This window comes from Bufo bufo, chromosome 1 (genome assembly GCF_905171765.1).
Source record: "Bufo bufo chromosome 1, aBufBuf1.1, whole genome shotgun sequence".
NCBI classification, from domain to species: Eukaryota; Metazoa; Chordata; class Amphibia; order Anura; family Bufonidae; genus Bufo; species Bufo bufo.
In genome coordinates, this window is record NC_053389.1 from 195,634,159 (window position 1) to 195,644,051 (window position 9,893).

The following is a 9,893-nucleotide window of genomic DNA, read 5'->3' on the forward strand; positions in this document are numbered from 1 at the left end:
AGAAACTACACCCCTCAAGTTACTCTCAAAACTGATTTTACAAACTTTGTTAACCCTTTAGGTGTTCCACAAGAATTAAAGGAAAATGGAGATCAAATTTTAAAATTTCACTTTTTTTGGCAGATTTTCCATTTTAATAAAAAAAATTCTTTAACATATAATGGGTTAACAGCCAAACAGAACTCAATATTTATTACCGCGATTCTGCGGTTTACAGAAACACCCCACATGTGGTTGTAAACTGATGTAAGGGCACACGGCAGGGCGCAGAAGAAAAGGAGCACCATATGGTTTTTGGAAGGTAGATTTTGCTGAACTGGTTTTTAGATGTCATGTCCCATTTGAAGCCCCCCGATGCACCCTTACAGTAGAAACTCCCGAAAAGTGACCCCATTTTGGAAACTAGGGGATAAGGTGCCAGTTTTATTGGTACTATTTTGGGGTACATATGATTTTTAATTGCTCTATATTAAGTTTTTTGTAACCCCAAAAAATGGCTGTTTTGGCACTGTTTATTTTTTACAACGTTCATCTGACAGGGTAGATCATGTGCTATTTTTTTTACGAACGCGATGATATCAAATATGTCTACTTTCTTTGTTTGTTTCAGCTTTACATAATAAAGCATTTTTGAAAAAAAATTATGTTTTTGTGTCTCCATTTTCTGAACGCCATATTTTTTTTTATTTTTTGCCGATCGTCTTGTGCAGCAGCTCATTTTTGCAGGAAGAGGTGACGTTTTTATTGGTACCATTTTTGGGTACATATGATTTTTTGATCATTCAAATATTACACTTTATGGGGCAAGGTGACCAAAAAATTGGTTGTTTTAGCACAATTTTCATTTATTTATTTTTACAGCATTCACCTGAGGGGTTAGGTCATGTGACATTTTATAGAGCAGATCGTTACGGACGTGGCAATACCTAATATGTACACTTTTTCTTATTTATTTAAGTTTTACACAATAGTACAGACCAGCGGCTCAACCTATATGGATGTTTTTATTTGTGATTGTTTGATGCGATGCTGTTTATTTGAGATTAAATTTTAACCTTTTACTACCGTTTCCTGTTCCCTTATACGGAGTGCCCCTCTAATTTCTATTACTATTTTACACAATAATAGGATTTATTTTTACCAAAAAAATGATGTGCCTCCATAGTCTGAGAGCCATAGCTTTTTTATTTTTTTACCGATTGTCTTAGTTAGAGTCTCATTTTTTGCGAGATGAGGTAAAAGTTTGATTGGTACTATTTTGGGGGGCATACAACTTTTTGATCGCTTGGCGTTGCACTTTATGTGTTGTTAGGTGACAAAAAATGGCTTTTTTGGCCTTTTTTTTTTTTTTTTTTAAGGTGTTCACCTGAGGGGTTAGCTCATGTGATATTTTTATAGAGCAGGTTGCTATGGACGTGGCAATACCGAATATGTCAACTTTTTTTATTTATTTCACTTTAACACAATAATAGCAGTTTTGAAGCAAAAAAAGAAATCATATTTTTGTGTCTCCATTGTCTGAAAGTCATATATATATATATATATTTATTTTTTTTGACCGATTGTCTCAGGTAGGGGCTCATTTTTTGCGGGATGAGGTGCCTGTTTTATTGGTACCATTTTGTTGGACATATGCCTTTTTGATCACTTGGTGTTGCACTTTTTGTGATGTAAGGTGACAAAAATGGCTTTTTTATTTTATTTTTTTATGGTGTTTATCGGACGGGGTGGATCATGTGATATATTTATAGAGCCGTCCGTCATGGACGCGGCAATACCAAATATGTTTATTTTGTTTATTGTTTTTCTATTTTTCAAAAAAAAAAAATTTATTCCTTAATTGGGTATTTTTTTATTTATTTTTTTACATGTGAAACTTTTTTTATTTTACACATTGCATCCCCCATAAGGTCATACAAAACCTCTGGGGTCATTTAAAGAGGACCTTTCACCGATTCTTACCCTATGAACTAAGTATACATACATGTGGAGCGGCGCCCGGGGATCTCTCTGCACTTACTATTATCCCCGGGTGCCGCTCCGTTCTCCTGCTATGTCCTCCGGTATCTCCGTTCACAAAGTTATGGTAGGCGGAGTCTGCCCTAGCGCTGGCCAATCGCATTGCAGAGCTCACAGCCTGGGAGAAAATAACCTCCCAGGCTGTGAGCTCTGCGCTGCGATTGGCCAGCGCTAGGGCAGACTCCGCCTACCATAACTTAGGGACTGGTATCTCCGCCTACTATAACTTAGTGAGCGGAGATACCGGAGGGCATAGCAGGAGAACGGAGCAGCGCCCGGGGATAATAGTAAGTGCAGTGAGATCCCCGGGCGCCGCTCTACATATCTGTATAGTTAGTTCATAGGGTAAGAATCGGTGAAAGGTCCTCTTTAACTTCACTTTTATTTATTTTTTCACTATTGATTTCTCCTGTAAGTGGGGCTGACATAGTAGCCGCAGTTACAGGGGAAATACACCCCCAGAAAGGCTGTACAGCAGAAAACAGTGCTGTACAGCCTCAGTGCAGGGCTGATCGAGGTCTTTGGAAGACCCGACAGCTCCTGCACTCTCTTGGCCCCGGCGGTCACATGACCCCGGCGGTCGCATAGCGCTTCCTGATCCGTATACACAGCTCTCGTTGAGCGCTGTGTATACAGCGATCTAGAAGGCAGGGACACCTGGGAACTGTCCCTGCCTTCTCTCTGGGGTGCCCTGCTGTCACTGACAGCGGGCCACCCGCTCTGCAGCTGCGTGGAGCCTCCATCTCTGAAAAAACACTCTGAATTGGATGTTGTGTACAATCTTGTTATCTAATACCTTTTTTATCGTTGGCAGAACAAGATTTCCTCCACTTGTTCCATGCAGCTGTATACGCAGCCCATGTATTAGGAGAAAGATTTACTGACCAAGTCCTCCTGCACACGACCGTATGTATTTTGCGGTCCGTAAAAAATACGGATGACGTCAGTGTGCATTCCATATTTTGCGGAACGGAACAGCTGGCCCCTGATAGAACAGCACTATCCTTGTCCGTAATGTGGACAATAATAGGACATGTTCTATTTTTTTGCGGAACAGAAATATGGAAACGGAATGCACACGGAGTACCTTCCGTTTTTTTTGCGGACCCATTGAAATGAATGGTTCCGTATACGGTCTGCAAAAAAAATGGAACGGAAACGGAAGGACAATACGTTCGTTTGCAAGAGGCCTAAATCGTGGATTAAATCCAGATTTCCTTCCATAGCTGTTGAAAGCAAGGGATTCCTGTCGGCTCTGCGTCTGGTACCAATTGCCTGAATAGTGCGAAGTTCTGCCGGGGTAAAGAATCAGCTATTATATTTTTCTTACCTTCTATATATTTGGCTTTCAGCCAGATGTTATTATTTTGACAGTTTAAAGTAATATGTCTCAAACGTTTATGACTGTTGGGATTTTGCAGCTAAACAGTTTATGGCAAAAACAACTCCTTTGTTGTCTGAAAATAGTAAAATACGTCTATTTCGGAATTCATTTTGCCAAATTGATAATGAAATCAAGATTGGAATGAGTTCTAAGAAAACTATATATTTTTTATAATTGTATGGACTAGCCAATTTTTTGGCCATATTTCAGCTGACCATTGGTTTTGGTAAAATGCACCATAACTCTCCGATGCTGCCGCATCTGTGCATAATATGGAGTCGATAAATTCCTGTTGCCAAATTGTTCTACCATTAAAGTTGTCCAAAAAGCGTAGCCATATATCGTATTTTTCGCCCTATAAGACGCACCGGCCCATAATACGCACCTAGGTTTTTGGGGATTATTTTTTTTTTTAACCAAAAGGTGTGCTTTTGGTGGGTTTGGATCTAATGGTGGTCTGTGGCTGACACTGTTACAGGGGGGATCTGTGGCTGACACTGTTACAGGGGGGATCTGTGGCTGACACTGTTACAGGGGGGATCTGCGGCTGACACTGTTACAGGGGGGATCTGCGGCTGACACTGTTACAGGGGGGATCTGCGGCTGACACTGTTACAGGGGGGATCTGCGGCTGACACTGTTACAGGGGGGATCTGCGGCTGACACTGTTACAGGGGGGGATCTGCGGCTGACACTGTTACAGGGGGGGATCTGCGGCTGACACTGTTACAGGGGGGATCTGCGGCTGACACTGTTACAGGGGGAGATCTGTGGCTGACACTGTTACAGGGGGAGATCTGTGGCTGACACTGTTACAGGGGGGGGAGATCTGTGGCTGACACTGTTACAGGGGGGATCTGTGGCTAACACTGTTACAGGGGGGATCTGTGGCTGACACTGTTACAGGGGGATCTGTGGCTGACACTGTTACAGGGGGGATCTGTGGCTGACACTGTTACAGGGGGGATCTGTGGCTGACACTGTTACAGGGGGATCTGTGGCTGACACTGTTACAGGGGGATCTGTGGCTGACACTGTTACAGGGGGATCTGTGGCTGACACTGTTACAGGGGGATCTGTGGCTGACACTGTTACAGGGGGATCTGTGGCTGACACTGTTACAGGGGGGATCTGTGGCTGACACTGTTACAGGGGGGATCTGTGGCTGACACTGTTACAGGGGGGATCTGTGGCTGACACTGTTACAGGGGGGATCTGTGGCTGACACTGTTACAGGGGGGATCTGTGGCTGACACTGTTACAGGGGGGATCTGTGGCTGACACTGTTACAGGGGGGATCTGTGGCTGACACTGTTACAGGGGGGATCTGTGGCTGACACTGTTACAGGGGGGATCTGTGGCTGACACTGTTACAGGGGGGATCTGTGGCTGACACTGTTACAGGGGGGATCTGTGGCTGACACTGTTACAGGGGGGATCTGTGGCTGACACTGTTACAGGGGGGATCTGTGGCTGACACTGTTACAGGGGGGATCTGTGGCTGACACTGTTACAGGGGGGATCTGTGGCTGACACTGTTACAGGGGGGATCTGTGGCTGACACTGTTACAGGGGGGATCTGTGGCTGACACTGTTACAGGGGGGATCTGTGGCTGACACTGTTACAGGGGGATCTGTGGCTGACACTGTTACAGGGGGGATCTGTGGCTGACACTGTTACAGGGGGGATCTGTGGCTGACACTGTTACAGGGGGATCTGTGGCTGACACTGTTACAGGGGGGGGATCTGTGGCTGACACTGTTACAGGGGGGGGATCTGTGGCTGACACTGTTACAGGGGGGGGATCTGTGGCTGACACTGTTACAGGGGGGGGGATCTGTGGCTGACACTGTTACAGGGGGGGGATCTGTGGCTGACACTGTTACAGGGGGGATCTGTGGCTGACACTGTTACAGGGGGGATCTGTGGCTGACACTGTTACAGGGGGGATCTGTGGCTGACACTGTTACAGGGGGGATCAGTGGCTGACACTGTTACAGGGGGGATCTGTGGCTGACACTGTTACAGGGGGGATCTGTGGCTGACACTGTTACAGGGGGGATCTGTGGCTGACACTGTTACAGGGGGGATCTGTGGCTGACACTGTTACAGGGGGGATCTGTGGCTGACACTGTTACAGGGGGGATCTGTGGCTGACACTGTTACAGGGGGGATCTGTGGCTGACACTGTTACAGGGGGGATCTGTGGCTGACACTGTTACAGGGGGGATCTGTGGCTGACACTGTTACAGGGGGGATCTGTGGCTGACACTGTTACAGGGGGGATCTGTGGCTGACACTGTTACAGGGGGGATCTGTGGCTGACACTGTTACAGGGGGGGATCTGTGGCTGACACTGTTACAGGGGGGGATCTGTGGCTGACACTGTTACAGGGGGAGATCTGTGGCTGACACTGTTACAGGGGGGGGGATCTGTGGCTGACACTGTTACAGGGGGGATCTGTGGCTTACACTGTCACAGGGGGGGGGGGATCTGTGGCTGACACTGTTACAGGGGGGGGGATCTGTGGCTGACACTGTTACAGGGGGGGGGGATCTGTGGCTGACACTGTTACAGGGGGGGGGGGGATCTGTGGGTGGCACTGTTATATATGTGCCATCCACAGACCCCCCCACCCCATAACACTGCCATCCACAGGCCCTCTGATTGTCAAACTCAACTTTATTCTCTGATACCCCAAGAAAAACACCCCACCATCAGAACCATTTTAAGTGATTTTACACATCTTTTTCATTTTATTTATTTTTATATATTATTATTTTATATATATTTTATCCATTTATATTTACATTTATTTTTATTAACTCCTATCTGTAATATTTTTAATAATATTTTTGAAATAATTCCCACATATCTATAAACTGTTCATGATACACCATAACAAATGTTAACCCCCCTTCTCCCCTTCAGTTCCCACTGACACTCGCCAAACAGTAGCCCTACATCTCTTTACTCCTACATATGGCACACTATTGTCATGCCACCAGAAAAGACCTTTTTATTTTTTAACCCCCACATGATCTTACCAAATATCCAGCCTATGTATCCCATTGTTCATTACAGCTATCCCCATAATTTTGTAGACCAACGCTCCTATGCAGCCTAAACAGCAGAAGATTAAGATCAGAAAAATCGAAAGTAAAGATCGCGAATACCGGAAGCAGAACATGCGTTCCAGCTTGGAACGCAAAGTCAAACTTCTGGACACGCGCACCGCACACAAGAAAAGAACGGTGAGAATTAACTACCAGACCGGACGCTACGATCTGTTCCAGCTTGGAACGCACCAACTTCCGGTCATGCGCAAAAGCGCAGCCGGACACTCTACCTTCCGGCCGACCGCACAGATAGGCTAGAGACGCCTTCTCCCACATATGGGCGGTGCCCCAATGCTATTTTGGCGCAGTTTTTTTCTTTTTTGGTGCTCTTTTGCCAATTAGTGGCCATCTTAACAAACAATTCAATAAGACATCTAGGGTATATATACTTGGACCTATAGACAGGGACACTATTGCTCCTGATGAAGGGACGTGCCTGTCTCAAAACGCGTTGAGCCGGATTTATATGTACATGCAATAAAGACCTTTGAAGAGAAGCACCCGTTTTATTGGCTGCCTTTATCCGTTAAAACTCTACAAGCGATCCAGGCTGGGGGGGTACTCGGTTTACAGGTGTATTATGCTTATCCTGGTAAACCGCCCCCCCTGTGAAGTGAGTAAATGAACCCACGATACCACATTATTTTAAATATATTATTTTAATATATATATATTGGTATCCTTTTATACAGATTTTTAACCTATTGATTTACATACTGTACCATACTATACAGTGTACGATGCTGCAGAACACGGTCTCTTAGGCACTTGAGACGGTTTGCAGTGATCCTACCTATGTGCACAATCTTTTAATCTTTTTTACAGATTTTTTATATGTGTACAATCTTTTGTGCAGGTTTTATATGTGCGTATATATATATGTGTCTTTACCACACACATTGATACCTCTATACACACCCCTACACCCTAAAATTTGCTCTTTTTACAAATACAAAGCCCAAATACCAACCATTAACGCTCAACTGCTATTGGCGCCCAAAAGGGTATATTTCAAATAGGCGAGACCTGGAGGGTATTTCTACCTACCAGTCCCCCTAATTTGGCTCACTACCATATCCTTTACAGGCAGACACCTATGTCGACCTGACTATACCCGGAGCAGCCTCTATTATCTAGCACCCTACCTTCTTTTTTCCACTCCACTCCTTTAAACCCAAGGCGCCTCAAGTCTTTCAGATCTAGTGGAACCCTTTCCAACAGATCCGTCTGACCCTCACACTTTCTCTCTCTCTCATATCCACAGACCCCACAGCCCATAACAGTGCCTTCCACAGATGTTCCCCATAAAACTGTCATCCACAGATTCCCCCCCATCCCCCCCCCGCTCCAGTGCTGCAGTATACAAATATAAAATGTCTCATTCAATTAAAAGTGATTAAACATGCCCCCTCACTCCTAATATTACCGTACATCCTAACAGCTTCTGTACAACGCACTGACTGACGTCACGTGCCTTCGCGCCTGCTTCATTCATAAAGTAGGCGGCGCAGGCACGTGACATCAGGGAGTTGCGCTGCCGCCCGCCCGGCCTTCTACAGAAGCGGTTAGGGTGTACGGTAATATTAAAAGTGGGGGGGCTTGTTTAATCACTTTTAATTGAATGAGACATTTTATACTTGTATAGTGCAGCACTGGAGCGGCAAGGGGCCAGAGTAATGCCTCAAAGTAAAAACAGGATAGTGAGAAGCCCATTGGAAGCGCTTTGTCATAGTAGTAATTACCTTCAAATTGAAACCCCAGGGAGTTATAACCCCTCTGGGTCAGGGCTCGTTGCCGTATTGCAGTCCGCAATACACGGGCACCATTCCGTGGCCATTCCGCATCACGGATGCGGACCAATTCATTTCAATGGGTCCGCAAATCCGGAGACGCAGAATGGAAGAATGGGACACTACGGAAGCACTACGGAGTGCTTTCTGGGGTTCCGTACTTCTGTACTGAAAAACGATAGAACTTGCTCTATCTTTTTGCGGAACGGAAGGATCGCGGACCCATTCAAGTGAATGGGTCTGCGATCCCCAAGTGCCTGCCTCAAGAACGGTGCACGTGCATTGCGGACCGCAATTTGCGGTCCACAGCACGGGCACGGGCTTCACACGTTCATGTGAACGAGCCCCTAACTGGTATAATCTGAAGGCCGATTTGATATCTGGTTTTGCTAAGAAAGCATTTTTTCCTACTTTGTTTAGTAATTGCAATGCTTGATCAAAAGACGAATAGTGTACTGAAGTAATATTTTTATCGATTAAGTTGTTTAATGGACGGTCTTTTGGATAAGATAAGTGGTGAATAAGGCTACTTTCACACTAGCGTTCGGAGCGGGTCCGTCTGATGTCTGCTCAGACGAATCCGCTCCTATAATGCAGACGTTTGCATCCGTTCAGAACGGATCCGTCTGCATTATAGTTTGAAAAAAATTCTAAGTGTGAAAGTAGCCTGAACGGATCCGTCCAGACTTTACATTGAAAGTCAATGGGGGACGGATCCATTTGAAAATTGAGCCATATTGTGTCAAATTCAGACGGATCCGTCTCCATTGACTTACATTGTAAGTCTGGACGGATCCGCTCGGCCAGACGGACACCCGAACGTTGCAAGCAGCGTTCGGGTGTCCGCCTGCTGAGCGAAGCGGAGGCTGAACGCTGCCAGACTGATGCATTCTCAGTGGATCCGCATCCACTCAGAATGCATTGGGGCAGTACGGATGCGTTCGGGGCCGCTTGTGAGCCCCTTCAAACGGAGCTCACAAGCGGAGCCCCGATGCTAGTGTGAAAGTAGCCTAAGGCTACTTTCACACTTGCGGCAGAGAGATCCGGCAAGCAGTTCCGTCGCCGGAACTGCCTGCCGGATCAGGCAAAATGTATGCTAACTGATGGCATTAGTAAGACTGATCAGGATCCTGATCAGTCTTAAAAATGCCTGATCAGTCGAAAAAATGCATTGAAATGCCGGATCCGTCTTTCCGGTGGCATCCGGCAAAAACGGATCCGGCATTTATTTTTTCACCTTGTTTTCAGTCTGCGCATGCGCATACCGGAAGGACGGATCCGGCATTCCGGTATTCTGAATGCCGGATCCGGCACTAATACATTCCTATGGGAAAAAATGCCTGATCAGGCATTCAGGCAAGTCTTCAGTTTTTTTAGCCGGAGATAAAACCGTAGCATGCTACGGTTTTCTCTTTTGCCTGATCAGTCAAAACGACTGAACTGAAGACATCCTGATGCAAACTGAACGGATTACTCTCCATTCAGAATGCATGGGGACATACCTGATCAGTTCTTTTCCGGTATAGAGCCCCTGTGACGGAACTCTATGCCGGAAAAGAACAACGCAAGTGTGAAAGTA